This window comes from Equus caballus, chromosome 15, assembly GCF_041296265.1.
Source record: "Equus caballus isolate H_3958 breed thoroughbred chromosome 15, TB-T2T, whole genome shotgun sequence".
Classification (NCBI taxonomy): domain Eukaryota; kingdom Metazoa; phylum Chordata; class Mammalia; order Perissodactyla; family Equidae; genus Equus; species Equus caballus.
Window position 1 is genome coordinate 96,598,684 of NC_091698.1, and position 19,365 is coordinate 96,618,048.

Consider the following 19,365-nt stretch of genomic DNA (forward strand, 5'->3'; position numbering starts at 1 on the left):
CTGTTTTTGTTTAAAATTTGCTGCCATCCTCAACTGTGAACATGACAGAAAATCGTTACTGTATATTATAACCTGCCAGCTCAGACTGCTCCGTCCAAGGAAAAAGATCTGATCACACAATTAACCTTTTGGCTCTTCCTTTTCTAATGGAAGGATGCTATATTTTGTCAACAAAGAGTGTAGTGAGTATTCGAATACTGGATCCAAAAATTATAAGGTCGTCTAGATCATCCTTCAAAGTTTATTTTGTACAATAGACTCAACCCTTCGTACCTGTTTATAATTATGTTTGTACGCATACTTGGCCCTGTCAGGAGGGAGGAGGTTGATTACTGACTCAAACAGAAGCTCTGCCCTAACATGCTGAACAGTGCTGCCTTGACTGTTTTTTCATTGTGTGGACAAACTTTGTATTTTTAGAGCAATTTAGGAACTTTGGCAATAGTTTTCAGAGAACAGAAAATAAATTTTCCAGGATCTTAGAGGCTCAACTCTATAACAGACCATATTGTTGGTCTACCAATTCAGGGGTCACCAAAGTATGACCCCTGTTTTTGTGAATAAAGTTTCACTGGAACACAGCCACGCCCATTCATTTACATAATGCCTGCGGATGCCCTGGACCACAGAGATGGTGTGATCTGCAAAGCCTGAAATTTAACCAGTAAGTATCTTCCCAATCCCATTTTCCAGAATTCTATGATTCTGTGAATCGATCTCGTAGGTTTGGGAACTATTGAAGGTTTGGGGGACAGTGGAGGCATGATGATTTGCACGTCCTAGAAATATCAGCTTGCAGGGTTTTTAGAGGACAGATAGAAGCACAGAGTTTGGTTGCAAGGATAAGAGCTATTATCGCAATCTGAGTGAGAATTAATTTCTATCTAGAAACTCAAAATAAAAATAATTATTCTATGAACAAACATGTGAGACATCAGAAGTAAAATTATCTTATTCACAATTTTGCCTCAAATCGACACTATTTATAAACTTAATTCAAAGAGCATGCCTGCCATCACTGCTGTAATTTATTCCCCAGTGAACAAGCAGAGGTAACATAGAAACCCCATCAAACCCCAGGGAAAATAAATATGAACATTAAAAGGTAAAGAAAGATAAATCCTTAAAAGATACAGCTTATAGGAGATGCTGTTTGTATTTTGCTATTAAGACAATGCTCTTTTCCTATTATTTGTATTTTTTCCTATAGTTTCAGCAATCAGTAAAGATTGCTAGCAATATCTTATCAGTTAATGACAAGAACATCTGGGGCCTATCTCCCTGGATGCATTTTAATCAGGTCATTGAAAGGAAACTCAGCAGCTGAAAGCTATCTATTTTCTTTGGGATGATTGCATAATATAATTAAAAGTATTTTATCAGCAGTCATGGCAGAAGAGAGAAGCTCTATGCATGTGGCCTCATGGATGTGAATTGCCAGCATTTTTAACACTTGAGGAACTTGTCATATAAATCATTACCTCATACTCTAAGATGCCATTAGCTTTTTGATGCTTGCTGGCTAGTCAGTGAAAAGACTTCCAGAAAGTCTCTAGCTTTAAGAATCATAAATCCCAGGCAGTGTCACTTGCATTGAGAACACTCATGCAATGCAAGGATCTGAGAACAGAACCTAGCCCTTTGTGCTCAAAGCCACACTAAGATAAAGACGCATCTAGAAGACATCACATGGTTCGCTTACCACAGGGGGGTCTTTCAGGAGATTTGCAGTCAAAAGAGTAAAATTCCTTCTCCACTGCAACACTTAAGTAGCTACATAAACTGAGAAGTTATTTACATTTCTGGACCTAGTTTATTCATTTGGCAAACAGGTCTATAAATTAAATTTCTGCTTCACAGCATTATGTCCTATGCAATAAGGCGCCCTTGGAGCAATTGCACATGTGCTGCATAAAGGGGTACCTGTTAGCAAATTTAACATATTAATTATACTAATGTGTGGTATGCTTGGCTTTTTTTCACTGTTTTAAATTTAGGTATAATTTATATATACCGAGCTGTACAGATCTGAAGTATTCAGATGAATGAGCTTTGCAATTTTATATACTCACGGTAACCCCCAAAGGAAAATGATATAGAACTTTTCCACCATGACAAAAATTCCCTTTGGCCCCTCTCCAAACAATTCCACCTGCCTGCTTCCCAAGAGAGGCAACCACTTCTGATTTCTGCATTGCCTGTTTTGGTCTTCAAATAAATGGAATTGCACCATACGTGTTCTTTTGTGTTTGTTTTTTTGGTCTCGTCATATTTTTAAGATCCACCCAAGTAGTTGTGTGATTCTTTTTATTTGTATTCAATCCCATGAACATACCACAATTTGTCTGTTATATTGGTGATGGCTTGCAGTTTGGGCTGTTAGACATTATGTTGCCATGAGCATTCTTGAATACGTCATTTTGGGTACCTGTCTTCATCTCTCTTGGCAAAATGTCTAGGAGGGAAAATGCTGGGTAGGAAGGGAGTTGCATGAATGACTTTACAAGAAACTGCCAAAAGTTCTCCACAGTGCTCAGACCGTGTTATAATCAAACTGGAGATGTGAGATGGACCCTCCCATTCAGAATTTGGTTCAGATGTCAAGACTTATGATGCCACACACACACCAAAAGGTATAAAAGGTTTATTACTGACCTACTGAGCCTCCTTAGAGAGGGCAAAGCAGGCTCCTACGTAGATCCAAAACTGCCTTGGAAAAGTAGGAAGGGATGACTGGCTTGGGATTTTATGGTTTTTAGGAGTGGTACTGGAGCGAGGGTTCTCACATGCAGACCAGGGCTTCCATGCTTTGAACTTCCAGCTGGTCTCAACAAGGGAGCACCCCGGCTTTCTTATCAGTGTGTCCAGGTGTGGACCAGAAAAGTGAAGGCTGGAACTTTAAACCTGTCATCAATCAAACCTCGAAAATGGAGTCAATTTACTACAATTTGTCTTTTTGTAATTTTAAGCTTCCTAGTGGATGTGAAATGGTATTTTATTGTAGTTTTACTCTTATTTGGCCTGATAACTAATGATTTTGAACAAATTTAAATGTGCTTATTGACCATTCATATCTTCTTTTGTGAAGTATAAATTCAAAGGTTTGCCTATTTGGATATAAGTCCTTCATGACATGTATGTATTCATATGCGTTTATATATATTCATATATACTCATCTGATATATGCATGTGTATATATACATGTATGTGTGTATACACCTGAATGAATACAAATGAATAAAATATTTTTCATGTAGTACAGCTTTGCTTAGGATAAATTATTTTAGCATTTTTACTTCTCAAAATTTCATTACTTTATGTTTTAATGGAAGATATTTTCAACAGATATAAAATCCTAGGCTGAAAGTTCTTTTTCTTTTTTTCCCTCCAGTGTTTTAAACATGCCATTCAATTATCTTCAATTCACCATGATTGTTGTTGTTAGGATAATTCCACTGTCACTCTTATTATTTGTCCTTTTATGTAAACTGTCTTTTTTTCTCCTCTGATTGCTTTTAACACTTTTTCAATATCTTGCAATTTTTTTTTCAGTTTGTGCTTTAAGCTTTTTTTTAAGTTTGAGTTTAAGCTTTTCCTAGGTATGATTTTCCTTGTATTTATCTTGCTAGAGTTATCTGTGCTTCTTGGATATTTGGGTTGGTGTCTTTCACGTTGGCAATTTCTCAGGCATTATCTTTTCAGATATTACCAGTGACCTAGTCTCTTTCTACTCTCCCTCTGAGGGTTCCATTACACATGTACTAAACTGTTACATTTTGTTCCACAAATGTCATACACATTTTTAAAAAATTTTTTTCTCATTTTCTGCTTTAGTTTTTTTCATGTGTAATCTTAACATGAGATCTACCGTCTTAACAAGTTTTTAAGAGTACAATACGGTATTGTTAACTATAGGCACCATACTGTACAGTAGATTTCTAGAACTTATTCATCTTGTATAAGTGAAACTTCATACCCATTGAGCAACAAATCCCATTTTTCTCCTTCCTCTAGCCCTGGCAACCACCATTCTACTCTCTGCTTCTATGAGTTTGAATATATTAGTTACCTCATGTAAGTGGAATCATGCAGTATTTGTCCTTCTATGACTGGCTTATTTCACTTAGCTTAATGTCCTCCAGACTCATCCACATTGTCACAAATGGAAGGATTTCCTTCTTTTTTACAGCTAATATTCCATTGTACGTAGATACCACATTTTCTGTATCCATTCACCTGTTGATGATCATTTAGGTTGTATCCATGTGTTGGCTATCATGAATAATACTGTAATGAACGTGGAGTTCAAATATCTCAGATCCTGATCTCGATTTTTTAATTTCAATTGACCTGTCTCCAAATTTACTGGTACTTTCTCCTTTTTGTCTAGTCTGCTTTTTAACTCACTGAATGAGTTCGTCATTTCTGATTGTTTATTCCATTTCAATCATTCTTTAATTAATTTTCATGGATCTCCTGAAATCACCTATCTCTTTACTCATGTTGTCTTCCTTCCACCCTATATCTGTCAACATAATTATCATTGTTGTTTTAAAGTCATTGTCTGATAATTCTTAGATCTGGGCCATCTCTGGTCCTGTTTCTATTGACTACTTATCTTAATCATGGGTTACATTTTTCAGCTCTTTGCTTTCTCCTAGTTTATAATTCTATGCCAGAGATTATATGTGAGAGAACAGTATAGACCTGAGAAAATAATATTTATCCTCCAAAGAAGGACATAACCCTGCTTCTGTCAGGTTGCCAGTATGGAGGCCGAGTGAATCTAATCTGCAGTTAAGCTAGCTCTGGTCTTTGCTGCAGTTTTGTTTAGTTCTCAACGTCCTTCCAATATTTTTAAGGCAAAATGAAAACTTTCCATTTAACATGACTTTGGGAATTGCCACTGACAAGATTCTAAAGATTTGGTTTTCCCACCTTAGCCATCAGCTTTCAAAAGTCGGGAAACACTTACTCCCCTCTACACCCTGCCTGACAGTTGTTGAATTACCATGGCATTTTCTTGCTGTACATCTCCTCTAGCTTTCTGTGCCTTAGGATAGCTCTCTTAATCCTGCTGATCTGCTTCCGGTTTTCAGAGAACCATTGCAGCGAAGAACTGTCGTGTCTCAGAGTGACTTAACTTCACTCACCTGCTTTAATGGCAGTTTTCAGAGGGTCACTTATTGTTGTGTGTCCAGGAAAGGCCCTGGACACTAGGGAACCTCTCTCCACAATACTATTCTGCCTCTAGCCTTTGTCTCACTACCCTGGAACACATAGTAAAAGCCAGAAACTGTGACATTGGGACAGTCTAACAAATATTTGAACTATTTTCTGACTTGGAAATTTCATTTTCCTTAATCTGTATATCCACTTCTGAATTTGTTAGAAGGGGAAATAATGCCAATCCTGTGAAGATCAAATTAAACAAGGAAAAGTGTTTTGAGTAGTGTAAAGCGTTGTAAACAAGCAAGTTCTTATTCCCACTATATGTGATGTGTTCGGTGCCAATATCTGCTTCTCCAGGCAAGACTTCCAACACCAGGGAAACCCCTCAGATTGTGTTTTTTTCAAATACCAGATCATCGACAGCAGCAGCAATGTCAAAGACCAAATCAAACCAATTTTTCACTGTTGGGGAATTATTTTCCAGCCTTCTGTCTCTATGTTCAGAGTAATATATAATTGTGATTTTTTTGAAAGGCTTATTTGAGATTCTGTCTCAGACAATTTACTTATGATATCTTATTCAAATTTGAAAAAAAGTAATTTTTACCATTACAAATGAGGGCATTCAGACTCGAGTATCATGCCCTGGTTACTATAGAAGATCCAGACCTTAACATAAAGTCTCAGTAACTCCAAATAATGTGTCCTTTCTACCACAGTACACTGATATTTTAGGATTATACTATAAGATTGTTTCAATCTCTTTTTTCTGTCCTTTCAGATCCCTTCATGACTATAGCATTCCCCTTCAAGCCTGGAAGTCTCTGTTTATGCCCATTTTAACATAAATTTTATAATATTGTCTCCCTTAGGTAACTGTAGCTCTGTGAATAGAAAGTCAATTTTCTACAAGTTCAGAGTTTTATTTTTTTTTCTCTTTTTCTATTTAGGTATGTCTAAATTTTTTTTATTTTAAATTATCAGCAGCATCTCTGACTTTATTAAAAGACTCTGTTTTTCTGGGATATTCAATAGAGTTAATGTTTACCCCTGTAATCTATAATTATTAGTGAATTTCCTCTACCATCTCCAGGATGCCATCTGGAATTTCTCTTTGTTCTCTGTCCTGAGGCAAGACATCTGCCAGTGACCTGTTTTCTCTATTCTGAAGCTCCTATTTCTCCAGCACTCTGGTTTATAAGGAATTTAATACACACACACCCCCACACGTGATTTTATCAGAAATAGAAAAGTTACATTTGAATAAAATGTGGTTTTCAAATAGTTCATCCTCTGTCTTCTTCTGGTTACTGCTTTTCTTTCTTAAACCATCAATTCCTTCTAAACTCTGATAAAAATATCTAATTTGTATGCTTTGTCAGGGACCATAGGAATTAATAAGGAAACTAACCTAGTTGATTCCCGTACTATTTCATTGTGTGGCAGATATTGAACATTCTTGTAAGACCTTCAGGAATTGGAATACTTGTGGATACTCCTGGCTAATTCATGTTTTGTTTCCTTTACTGTGGATTTCTAGACAATAGACTTGGCTTCAGTGATTGTGACTGAACTGAATGAGTCTGTATATCTACTTGGAGGATATTGAACATCTTTTTTGTTACTGTTTCATTTGCGTTTATAGTTTTCTGTTTACTGATCAAGGAACTGGCAGAGCATTTATTCAACAAATACTGTTGGGTGCATAATATTCTGTTTTATCATGAGGAAGGTGCATTATAATAATCAATGGAGCTTTCAAAATTGTAAATTTCCTGCCTCAAGCCCCAGAATGCAGGATGTGCTATGTGGAGTTGAAGGTCAGGATAAACTGGGTGTGCTCCCATGGATAAGGATGGATAGGGACCCTTACCCAATGAAGCACCAGAGTCTGCTCTTGGCTCAGAGAATGTAGCAGTGAACATGGTCAGGTCCCAGCTCCCAAGGTACTGGCAATTTATGCAAGAAATAGGCACCTAAATGCTCAACTTAAATACAGTGGGTAGCATGCCCTACTGATATGGAGGGTAGAGAATGCTTTCGAGAGAAAGTGATGTCTCACCAAAGTTCTAATGGGAAATAGGAATTTTCCAGGTGAAAAGAGGAGGAAGAACGCTCCAGACAGAGGGAGCAGCCTGAGCAAAAGCTCAGAAGGGAAAGGAAGCCTCAAATATCTGAAGAATTTTAAGTAAAAATTGTTGATGGGAGTGGGCGATGAGAGATAGGATCATGTAGGGCTTGTAAACTACAGTAAGTATTTCGAATTTGTTCTTATCACACAGAGCAGAGTTATAAAATGTATGAAGGATGAACCTCATAACTACACAAACCTTACATCACTTACAAGTTCTGCACCTTTTGGTAAGTGACTTAAACTCTCTAATCTTCAGTTTTCTAGTCTCTTAAATAGGACTAATAATACCAAACTCTCGTGTAGAGACAAAATGCTATTATGAATAAAAAGTATTTCTTTCAGGAGTTTTCTCACAACAGCAGGACATTCTCAGTCCATCTTCTTCATCTCCTCTTATTCTAACCAGCAGCTCCTAGATGGGAGACAGCCGGGGACCTGGAGCCTGAGCTCAGGATGGGATACGGCAAGGACACACAGCCATCCGTGTGCTGAAGCTGTGAGTCAGAGACGAGACAAACAACAACTGCGTGATAACGCTTATGCTGTGCTTAAAGGGATGTTTAGAGACAGGTGATTCCAGGCTTGTGAACTAGCATTAGGATGTGAAGTATTGGTGGGCGTCTCTCTGACTTTCTTGGTTTTTCTTTCATGCTTATAAAATGGCAGCTGCACAGCAGCAAGAGCCCCTCGCAGGAGCTTCAGGAGGGAAAGGAAGGGGAAGCAGAGAAAAACTACATATACACGTATATAAAAATATATGCTTGTGCATGTGTGTGACTCTTTTCCTCACAACTTTTTATTCTGTGAAGAAAGAAAATCTTAGCAAGAACATTTCAAAAGATCTGCCTTTCTATCCCAGTAATCAGCCAGTGCAGGTCATCCTTAGATAAGAGAACTAGAATTATATGAATGGTTTATATAAATACAAATATTAGGACGGTGTAAAGCACCTTCCATCCTTTAACATCCTGCTACTCTTCTGATAGCTGAACAAATCAGGCTTCTGCTTGCAAGGAAGAAAATGAAAATGGCTGCTAGTACCCACATAACAATATCCGTCATGGATTGGAGCATCTGGAAAGTCCAGGGAAGCTACCTGTGGGAGGGTCGTCAAGGAGCAGAGAGCTAGGGGCTTAATAAGCAGAAATCCAGACTTAGGAGGGGCGTGGCCAGGACATCTGGGAAGATGGCAGAGAGACTGCAAATGTCTTCAGAAACCCAAGGCAAAGAGACCAGGAAAATTAGGCAGAGCGAGGCCATTATAGAAAATATGTCTAAAAACAGAGTAGAAGAAAAATGAAATAGGGCTATAGAACCGACGCTTAAATGAGCCCCAAATATCCACTGGGGATTACAGGTTGGTTATTATCTTTTTGCTTGAAGCCTACCTGGCAGCTAATATGGGGTATTGGTATGTGCCGGCCCCCTCTGCAACCCAGAGCTGGCATATTGAAAACTGTCGTGTACCTCGCTCAAAATGCTAACACACTACGGCTGTCTTTAAATAGAAAAATTTCAAAACAGAAGCCAAGAAGTTCAACCCTACAATCTCTTCACTGAGAACAAATAATAAAAGTTTTAAGATCTCCCCTGATAAAAGACAGCGGTAAGGCACATAATTTTAAAATGCCCTCCGGCTTAGTAATAGTTCACATACTTTTCATTTTTCCAGATGAGTCACTCTCCTTGACTTCCTTAGTTGTAAGCAAATAGGTGCACCATCCTTGAGTAAGCACTGGTGGTCCGACCTAGTGGACAATGATGACAGCGGCAGTAACAGCAACCAGAGTAGAAAAAAAAAAGAAAAAAGCTTGTCACAGTCCGTTGTTTTCTTGGAACAAGGCTTGGAGCATGTGTGTGTGTGTGCGCGCGTGTGTGTATGAGAGAGAGAGAGAGGGAGAGACTAAGAACCTATTAAGTGCCTATCATGTGTCAGGCATGTGCTAGATGTATTATACCCATTGTCTCTCATCCTCTTCACAATCCTGTGACGTCATTCCCATTATCCCTACTTTACAAATGAAGGAAATGCATTTAAAGAGGTTAAGCACATTACGCCAAGTCTGATAGCCATGGCAAAATAGAGCAGCAGATCCATCCAGGGCTAGAGTCCACACGCTTTCTACCACACCACAATCAGTGCTGGGCAACAGCTTGGGGTTTCTAGAGACAGAACATGTGCCTGACTGACAAACAAAGTCAGTGCAAGCCACAGTCCTGCCAACCAGAGCAGGTGGGCGGAGTGCTCTCATTCTGAAGAGGGACCTTTCTCAGTTCTGCATCACCACTCATCTTCCACAGAAAAAACAAGACTTCACTGTGTATCTGGGTGGTGGCTGCATTAGATGGCTGACAGTTTCCTCAAAGAACCTCAACATTTTCTTTCTTTTCATTCTCCTTGCACCCCACCTACTGTAATTTGGGGACATTAGAGTGAGGCAAATCTAGATTGATGTGAACATAATCTAATGCCTAAGTAATCTAATAAAAGGCTCTCCATGACATCCATCTGACAAAATTAGGATTTATGGAGTTATGGAGCCAAAATATTTTGTTGTACATTACCAGTTAGGTAAATATATTGGTATATGGCGTATTATTTACTATGTATAGTATAGGATACTGTAGTATACTATAGTATACTATATAGTAATTTTGTATATATAAATATAAATATATATGTATACTTTTTTTAAATTAAAACTATTTCTGACGAACTACCTAATTTGGACACTTATGTTGTCAAATTATAGTAGATAATGAAAAAATTATTCTCTATTCCTTTGATCTGTCAATATGATTGCTTCAAGAGTTGAGCAGGTTTTTTTGTCAGATTGTTTCCCAAGTCATGTCCTTATTTAAAAATTAATCCATTAACGGGGCCAACCTGGTGGCGCAGCAGTTAAGTTCGCACGTTCCATTTTGGCCACCTAGGGTTCACCAGTTCAGATCCTGGGTGCAGACGTGGCATAGCTTATCAAGCCACGCTGTGGGAGGCATCCCACATATGAAATAGAGGAAGGTGAGCACGGATGTTAGCTTAGGGCCAGTCTTCCTCAGCAAAAAGGGGAGGATTGGCAGCAGTTGTTAGCTCAGGGCTAATCTTCCTCAAAAAAAAAAAAAAACTAATCCATTAATGTCACTAGCCTGGTCACCTGCCACCTGCTCAGAATTCAGCTCCTGAACCTCTGAGGATGTCCTCTCCAGAACTATACCAGAAAGGGAAAATCTCTTTCAGTCTATCACATACAGAATAATCCATTTTAGAGACTGTTTTTATCAGATCTTCAGGAAGTGCTAGACTGAATCACGCAGCCCAGGCAACAGAGTGGATATGCACTAGTCTTTTGTTTGCTCTGAGAAAACCCATTCTGTGCTACTAGTTTTATTTATACACATTCTCATTCTAACTTGGTTGCGTTCTAATCTTTAAATGATGTGTTAACTCCTTGAAGGTCTCAGTGGTGATAAAATTTAAACCAAAATTAACTAAATGCATTATTTGAAAGAGTGCGCTATTGTCAAATAGCAAGCATGCAGCTTTAGTGTGTGATTCTTCAGAAGTCAGTTTGCACAGGAATGCTTGCTTGAGAGCATCGGCCTGCTTAGTGAATGCGCCCTGACTCAAGATGGGATAGTGCTGGCCCTTCCTCCGCAGCCCTTTGAAGATCAGTTTTGGGCATCATGGGCAGAGTCAAGGGCCTAAGCAGTTTCCTTTATAACCCACTAGCCATCCAGACAACCCCTATACTTGTCCCTGGGCCTTCCAATGCTGTGTGACCCAGCTCTGTCTGTGAGAGTGTAGCCGGTGACCCACCTCTATGTTGCCTTTGGAACTCTGGAAGGAGTGCTTTACAGACAGCCATTTCCAGACTTCTAATTGTAAAAACATTGTCATAGGAAAGCAGTGAAGAATACTAGGCAGAGTTGGGGCTTTCGAGACACCTAGACACACCTGGGTTAGAATCCCACCTTCTTCGGGGATCTGGGCCCCTCAGCCTCTTGGAGCCATCCTTTACTCACCTGTGGCGATGACTATCTGATCACGATTCTCAGAAGGCAATTCCAAAGGGTTTCCCCAAATTGCCAGACCACAAAATTCACCTGGAAAGTCCACCTTGGACTGGAATCTTCTTCAGAAAACTATATTCTTTAAAAGCAAATTTGGGAAACAGGAAGATAACACACAAACGGGAAACGTTAAACAAATTTGGAAAATATGTACTTTCTTCACAAAACATTTAAAATGATCAACGTTCAAAGACTAATAATGTCTAAAAATGACAAAGATGTTTCGATCCAATCATCCATGTAGGCTTTTTAAAAGCCCTGAACATAACCAGTGTTGTTAATTCTTTTGTTGTCCATTCTGATATCTGACATATCCTCATTCTGTTGGAAACATTTAAGCCATCTAAGCTTTAAGGCAATGAGCAGAGTCCCTGCAATCCTATTTATTACTGGCACTGCATTTTTACTCACCTAAATCATTTCATTGACTCCCCTGAATCCAAACTCACTGGAAATGTCAAAAATATTCATAAATCTGGAAAATGTCATAAATTAATCTGTCTGACTTACTCCTGACAAAGCATACTTATTCCTACTCCTGTGATATCCAATTATCTCTGAAGGAGAACTAATAGCTTTTGAAACGTATTTGCCCATCAAAAAATCATTAAGGTGAAAACATTAGCATGGATGTGATAAATACGCTTCCCAACTGGAGATTCCCAGCTTAACCAGAACTAAATCTAAAGGTCACAAATATTTTGTAAAATGGCAGATTTTCCTTCTAATAAATCCCCGTGGAGTTTCTGCCCCATGAATTCCCAATGTCCCACTACCCCCACCTCATGAGCATTAAGTCCATTCCCTTGATTTAGGGTTAGAGTTGTCATGAGCCCTCTTGAACTTTATAGTCCTGGTTCTTATATCTGGCACACCCAGCCAACCTCACCGAGGGCGGTTGAGCTTACCAGTCTCCACGCTCTTGCACTTTCCACCTTGCATGATCTTTCTTCACTTTCGATCACCAAAATTTTAACCCTTCTTCAAAGACAACTACAAGGCATTTCTTACGTTTCAACTGTGCCCAGCCTCCCTGAGCCCAGAATTGATCACGTTCATCTGTGCACATCTATAACATTCCCTCTGTCTCTCTCACAGGAGAACTCCCATGCTCTGGTCTATGTTCGACTCAGTGGGTGAAATGCCCATCCAGACGTGAGCTTCCTGTGGCCTGGATGCAGCACTGTGCATCTCCTTGTCTTTCACTGCACCAAACCCTGCATCAGCTGAAGAACACTGAAGAGCAGCACAACAACTTTTGTTGTTGTTAATTAAAATCACCGACAAAAATGTATTTTAAAATTATTGAGCTGTTTCAACCAGGCAGAGAACATCTCAGTCAGTTTGGTTTTACATTGGCTGGAATCAGTCCCAGCCACTGTGGGAATGTTATTTTCAAGTGTAAATACCTGGAAATATCCCGTTCTTCATTTCTTTCTCTTCCTCATAGCAGAATAGTCTCTTTCCTCCCCTCCCATTTACTGAACTACATATTTAAGGCCATTCTTGAATCTTTGCAGTTTCACAGATTCATTGGATGAGCTTCCTTTGAGGGGTGTTTTCCAGAGCAAAATCTATTGTTGGTGGCCTTGGAGTTACAGGAAAATTTTGAGAGGGATCACCAGGTGGCGCCAGAGCCACATTACAATGCAGCCAGACGGCTACTCCCAGGATCCCGGTGTTTGGACTCAAGCCCCTGATGGGGTTGTGATTGCTCTCTAGATCTTCTTCCGTCCAGGCTGGTTCTGCAAATCATCTTGATCTTATCTATTCCTCATTACACCATACCTGCTCAATTTCAGAAGGCAGAAAGAGGATTACCTTTCACCCGCTGCAGGAGCTGTTTCCCACTGGGGTGAAACAAGAGTTTCAGGTTTGCTAGCCAAGAAGCATTTATCAAAAGCCAGCTGCATGCTTGGCTCTGTTCTGTCTTTTGATTTAAAATTTCACATTTTGCTGTTGGGAAGGAATGTGGAGTTCTTCTCCCTGTCAGTATCCCCAACCCCTATTTAATAGTCTCAGAGAGGGGAGGTTACCCGACTTAGATCATTGAGGGTTAATAGCAGCCACTATATTAAAGGCAGTTTCCCCACTTCCACTAGTGCCTCCTTACTGTTCAGTGTTACTCCAGACCAGCCAGAGTATAAGTAGTTTGCACATACAGATCAGGGCTGGTCCTCCAGGGCTCAGCATAGGCAAAGCCTTTGAAGGTGCACCAAAAAATGTGCCAATGGACTGAGGAGCAAACGGGCTCTATTTCCCTTTTATTCTGACATAAAAGGGTAATGATTTTGATCCAGAAGTTCCAAAATTGTATTTTCCTTGAGGATATCTTGAATTTTAAACTCAAACCTAAATTTTACAGAAAGTCAAAATGAAACTTCCAAAATTTAACTAATTACCTCTTGGAAATCACACTTGAGTGTTTATTTGTGTCTTTAGCAAGTTATGGGTATGGTGAATATCAGAAGTGGCACGAGACATTTAATTTTTACAGGAGTGAAAAATATTTTTAACAGCATAATAAAGCTATTAAATGCGAAGATTCATTCATTTATTCACAAGTTGCATGTCAGGTGCCTTCTATGTGACAAGCATTGCTTTAGTTTCAGGGATGAAGCAGAGAGCAGAAAGAAAGACCCTCTGCCTTCACAAATTCATGTGCCGATGGAAGGAGACAGCCAATCAACAAGTAAAACACTATAGTATGTCAGATAGCTGTAAGTGCTCTGGAGAAGACACAAAGGAGGGAAGGAATTCAGGAAGTACTTGAAAGGGAGGCGGGGTATTCTATTCTAAACAGCTGGACAAGGAAAGATTTCAGAGATACAAAGAGTATATGTATAGGGCATTCCAGGCAAAAGGAACAGCAAGCGCCAACTATCTGAGAGAGGGGCATGCCTGACATATTGGAGAAGAGGAAGGAAGCCAGTGTTTCTGGAAAGGTGTGAGCCAAGGAGGAGAGTGCTGGCAGAGGAAGCCAGAGATTATTGCTTCAGCTCTCTTTTTTTTTTTGCAAAACCAAGGAAGGGAGACTTTGTTTTAGTCTCAACCTCAGGTTAAACTTTTATGAAATAATTCATGGTTTTCCTTTTGCTACTGGGGAAAGTACATAAAATGTCTAGGTTATGAATCAAGCTTCAAGACTTGGTAACAGGAAAAAACTGTCATCTGAGAACCGCTAAAGATTGATTAATATCGAAATAATTTCCAACTCAGACTGGAAATTCCACCTATCTACTGGAGCTGACAACCAAAATTGATGACCCAGGCCAAGTTAATCATAACAAATGAAAATGTTGAAGCACCTATAATTAATTACTAGCTAAACGAGATTCTCATCTTTGCTAAAGATAGCCCCTGAATATATCAAGTCATCCATCTTTCAGCTTCTCATACTCAATTCATAATTTCATTTTCCTGCTGATTCTCCTTAGAACCTGCCATGTGTCTCACACAGACAATGATTTTTTTCCCTTTTGGTTTTTAAGAGTATTATATGTCAGATAAATGCAATTGCAGGAAATTATGAGTCCTGATAATGAAAGTCATTCTCTCTGGCTAAGAAGAACTGGTATTTATGGATAATTTTGAAATATATGATATCTTTCCCACATTTTACGTTCCAAACTTTCCTCAAAAAACTGTGAATTAGGTATCTTTATCATCATTCTTATGATCCATATTTTACATGTGAGAAATAGTGGTCAAACTGCTTATGAAGCTTTTCAATCCCCTCCTCCCATCAGACTGCCTATTGTTACAATTTGTTTGGGACTTTTGTGACCAGCTTGGTCTCATTAACTATTTTAAATCCAGCAAAGAGTTCTGTCAGCCACATAATAAGGACAAATAAGTGTCTGTTGGATTGAATCGAGTTGCTCTCCGTGGGACGTTCTCCTCTCATTACTTGTTACCCTCCACACTCTTGTTCTTCCCTCAGAACCCAGCTGAAATGCCATTCATTCTGAGAGACTTCCTTGGAAATTCTTCCTTCTTCAACACAATTAGCCCCTCCATCCTCTCTGCTACCTCTGTACTCTGTACATCCACTAGAGCAAAATTCTTTGTAACTAGAACTTCCAATTCTATTTAGCTCAACAAATACTCACCGAGAAAAGGTATTAAGAAGAGTCAGCCACCACAAGCGCACAGCTAACATCATTCTCAACTGGTGAAAAGCTAAATCTTTTCCTCTAAGATAGTGATAAGAGAAGGATGCTCACCCTCGCCACTTGTATTCTACATGGTACTGAAAGCCCTAGCCAGAGGAATTAGGCAAGAAAAAGAAAAAAAGGCATCCAAATTGAAAAGGAAGAAATGAAATTATCTCTATTTGATGATGACATGATATTACATATAGAAAACCCTAAAGACTCCACCAAAAAACTGTTAGAACTAACAAACAAATTCAGAAAAGTTGTATATATACAATGTTAGATTATTCACCCTTTAAAAAGCAGGAGATCCTGCCATTTGCAACAACATGGATGAAACTGGAGGGTGTTATGCTAAGTGAAATAAGCCAAAAAGAGAAAGACAAATACTGCATGTCATCACTTACATGTGGAATCTAAAAAAAAGAGTCAAACTCATAGAAACAGAGAATAGAATGATGGTTACCAGGGCCTGGGGCTGGGGTGGGAACAATAGGAAGAGACCTGGTAAAAAGGTACAAACTTTCAGTTACCAAATGAATAAATCTAAAGATTTAATGTATAATATGGTGACTATAGTTGATAACACTGTATTGTATAATCGAAAGTTCTTAAGAGTAGAACTTGTGTTGTTCTCACAATAAAAAATGGTAAACATGAGAAGTGATGATTAGTTAATTAATTGAATGCTGGCAATCCTTTCACAATGTATACTTACGCAAATCATCACATTGTGGACTTTAAATATATTACAATTTTGTTTGTCAATTATACCTTAATAAAGCTAAAAGAAAGACTCATAGAAGAAAAAAAAAGTCATCTATCACCTTAGAAGCCTACTAGAAAATATCAAAATATGGCAAGAAAAAAAAAAAAATAGTGTGTGGTAGACCCTGTAAGAATTACAGAGATGGAAGGGGGCGGAAGAGCGCAGAAGTGGCCAATGGAACGACAGAAAAAATAGCCTCTGCTCTCAAGGAGCTTACAGTCTAACATGAGCAACGTGTTAGTTAAAGCAAGTACAAAAATGGAAGAAATAAGTGGTAAGTGCATAAAAGGAGGTAGAGAGATATTCTATCAAAATTCAAAGGAAGGGTAGATTAAATCTGGTTGGTGAACTCAAGGAGCTATTGATGGAGGAAAGAGTATTTTGGATATGTTCTGAAAAAAGAAAAGTCATCAGTATACAAAGATGTATCTGGAGAGCTGGGGGATGGGATGTGGGTAAGGCAAGTCAGGTCCAGGGAACAGGAAGAGCAAAGTATGGTGATGAGATAGGTAACATGGGGCTAGGATGAAAACAGAGTTTGACACCGAGTAAGAGAAAATGTCGAAGGAGTCGTATTGGAAATGTGGTTTGCAACATCATCTGGCCATGTTCCCCCTAATTAAGGAATCATCTGTTTTGAAGTCAAGGAAGGGGATAACCAGGACTGCAAACAAATATTGTGGAAAGACAGAGAAGAAACTGGTGTTGTAGAGATTGACTGAATCAAACTCCTGCAGGAGGCAGCCCACCGCTGGTGGGGAAATGGAGCTGATTGGGCAAGCACTGCAATAGAATCCTAGTCCTTCCACTTACTGTGTGAGCCTGAACAACGTCTCTGAGTCTGTCTCTGCATCTGTGTGATGGAAATATTCACCCTTGCTGTACAGTTATTCATTTTCTCAAGTGCTGATCTTCATAACAGTCTAGCAGAAGGAGAATCATTACAGTCAGTTTTACAAATGAAATAGAGTTGTCTTGGGCACATTGACTAGAGGTCCCACAATTTAATCTCCTCCGTATGCCCTTGTGTTTATTCACACGAAGAGAATCAATTTGAGATTCCAAAAGTCCCTTGAACAAAGTGTCGCACTTTGCTTAGAGGGAACCCACACTTGACTGCCAACTCCCTGAGCTCCAATCTCTTTCTGGATATGTGGTTTTCTTCATTCTACCAAGGACCTGGATTACACAGGCACTCAACACATAACTGACGATTTGCATGGATATGAAACAGATATCTAACATAAAGCAAATATAAATATAAGGCTGTCTATGTTTACAATTATATAATTATAATGTTCCATGTTTGTAGAGTTTCTAAAAACTTTCACATGTTACAGTTGTCGAATGCATCCAAGTTCTGGAGTTGGCAGCTACTTTCTACATGGGAACTCGATCAAGTTCTTCTGCTACCTCCCTCATAGGTTTCTTATGAGATTTAAATAATGAACGTTTGCAGGGTTCAGAGCACACTGTCTGTTATGGAGTAAGTGCTCGTCAAATGTTATTATAGATATCAGTAGCACCATCACTGTTATCATTATTATTTTCTCTTCCTAGTAGCCTGGTGGGGTAGCCAGGGCAAATGTGATTGTCCCAGTTTTACAGAGGGGCGATCTCTACGGCTCAGGGGAGATAAATGGCTGAGTTTCACAGATCTGCAATAAGAATTTAGGTCTTTCACCTCCTAATACAGTGGTCTTTCTTTGGCCATCATGTCTCAGCATATCCATGTTAGAAAATTCTTCCAGTTGGGAAAAAGTTTGGCAGAAAGAAAAGTTAATGAGCTGAATCATTTAGACGGACAGATTGGAAAAATATTGTTGTTCCTTTTACATGTTCTGTTTTTGCCAGAAATCAAGTAGGTGGAGTTTTTGAAGAGTAACCAGTTAGATAAATATGATGGTTTCAAATAATCAAGTTTAGAGTCATACCAGTTACGTTTAAAGTTTGAAGGAAAAAATCAGAAAATTCAGGCTTGATCCTGAACTCATTGAGCTTGGCTCACTACCAAATTTCTCTCATCAAAAGTAATGACTCTAAAGGGTTATAAATAACATAACCCTATATCATGAAGCATAAATTATTCCAGGAAAAGTCTGACATTTAAGTCACTTTCTCAAAATCTTGAGAGTTAACTAAGACTACAAAGTCCAATTCAGATCCCAGTAGCCTAAGGAAAAAATTAAACTGTTGAAGTAGCAATTGAGGGCTAATCTCCTCACAAGCTGCACAATTTTGTCTGCTCAGAAGTCACTCTCTCTTTTTTTAACCCTTTTCTGCAACTCGCACTAGTCTTCATAAGGGAAATCAGGTCGCACCAGCTATGTTCTAGATTAATGAGATAAAAATCCTGACGATGAGTGCATGAAAGTAAAACTAAGATAAACTAGTATCCGCTACTGATAAATATTTAACAGATGTGGTCCAAATCCCTCTGCCAGCTGGAGGAGAGTAAAACGTTCTATTTCACAGTTCGGATATAATTATTGGCCGCATTTCTCCAAGCAAAGACAGTGACATTGGCTCATTCCCCAGGAGAATTTTCTTCTGATTTTGACCCTGGGATTTGCTTTTCTTTAACAGATTGCAGCAATATACCCTTCACCTGACCCAGTTTATTCATTCAAAAAATACCTGGAGCCAAAACCATGTATGAAAAGCAGAAATGGAAGAGGGTGGCACAAGCTGTGTTTATATACCCACCAAAAGATTACAGCGAAACACGTATATTCCAGTCACCGCGGAATGCACCTGTCTGTGCCTCAACAGCAGACAAGATTTGTCTGGCAAATGATCATTTGATCCAGGTAGTTTACGCAGGAGTTAGAAGAACATTTACCCAGACCCTGATAATCAGCTTTTCGGACAACTTCACAGACAGCTATCATTATTCCAAGTATTATGCACTTTTCACTTCTTCAACAGACTGTGTGCAAAGAACTTTCCTAAACATCACCACTGAGACTCCTTCCAGTAACGACTGACTCATCATTTGGATTCCCAAGCAGCTGTTGTATAATGTGAGCAGGATGTTTTGACCATGTTCCTTGACCTGACC

The 19,365-nt window shown here is 39.0% G+C and overlaps 1 long non-coding RNA gene across 1 annotated transcript in view; it reads right to left on the reverse strand.

The window, feature by feature from the left end:
* LOC138917914 (uncharacterized) overlaps window positions 1-9,926 on the reverse strand; it is a 31,538-nt gene extending 21,612 nt beyond the window's left edge. The window contains exon 1 of the long non-coding RNA XR_011426579.1: window positions 8,965-9,926. This is a non-coding gene — a long non-coding RNA (uncharacterized lncRNA). The remainder of the gene's footprint in view (window positions 1-8,964) is intronic.
* Between the last annotated feature and the right edge of the window lie 9,439 nt (window positions 9,927-19,365).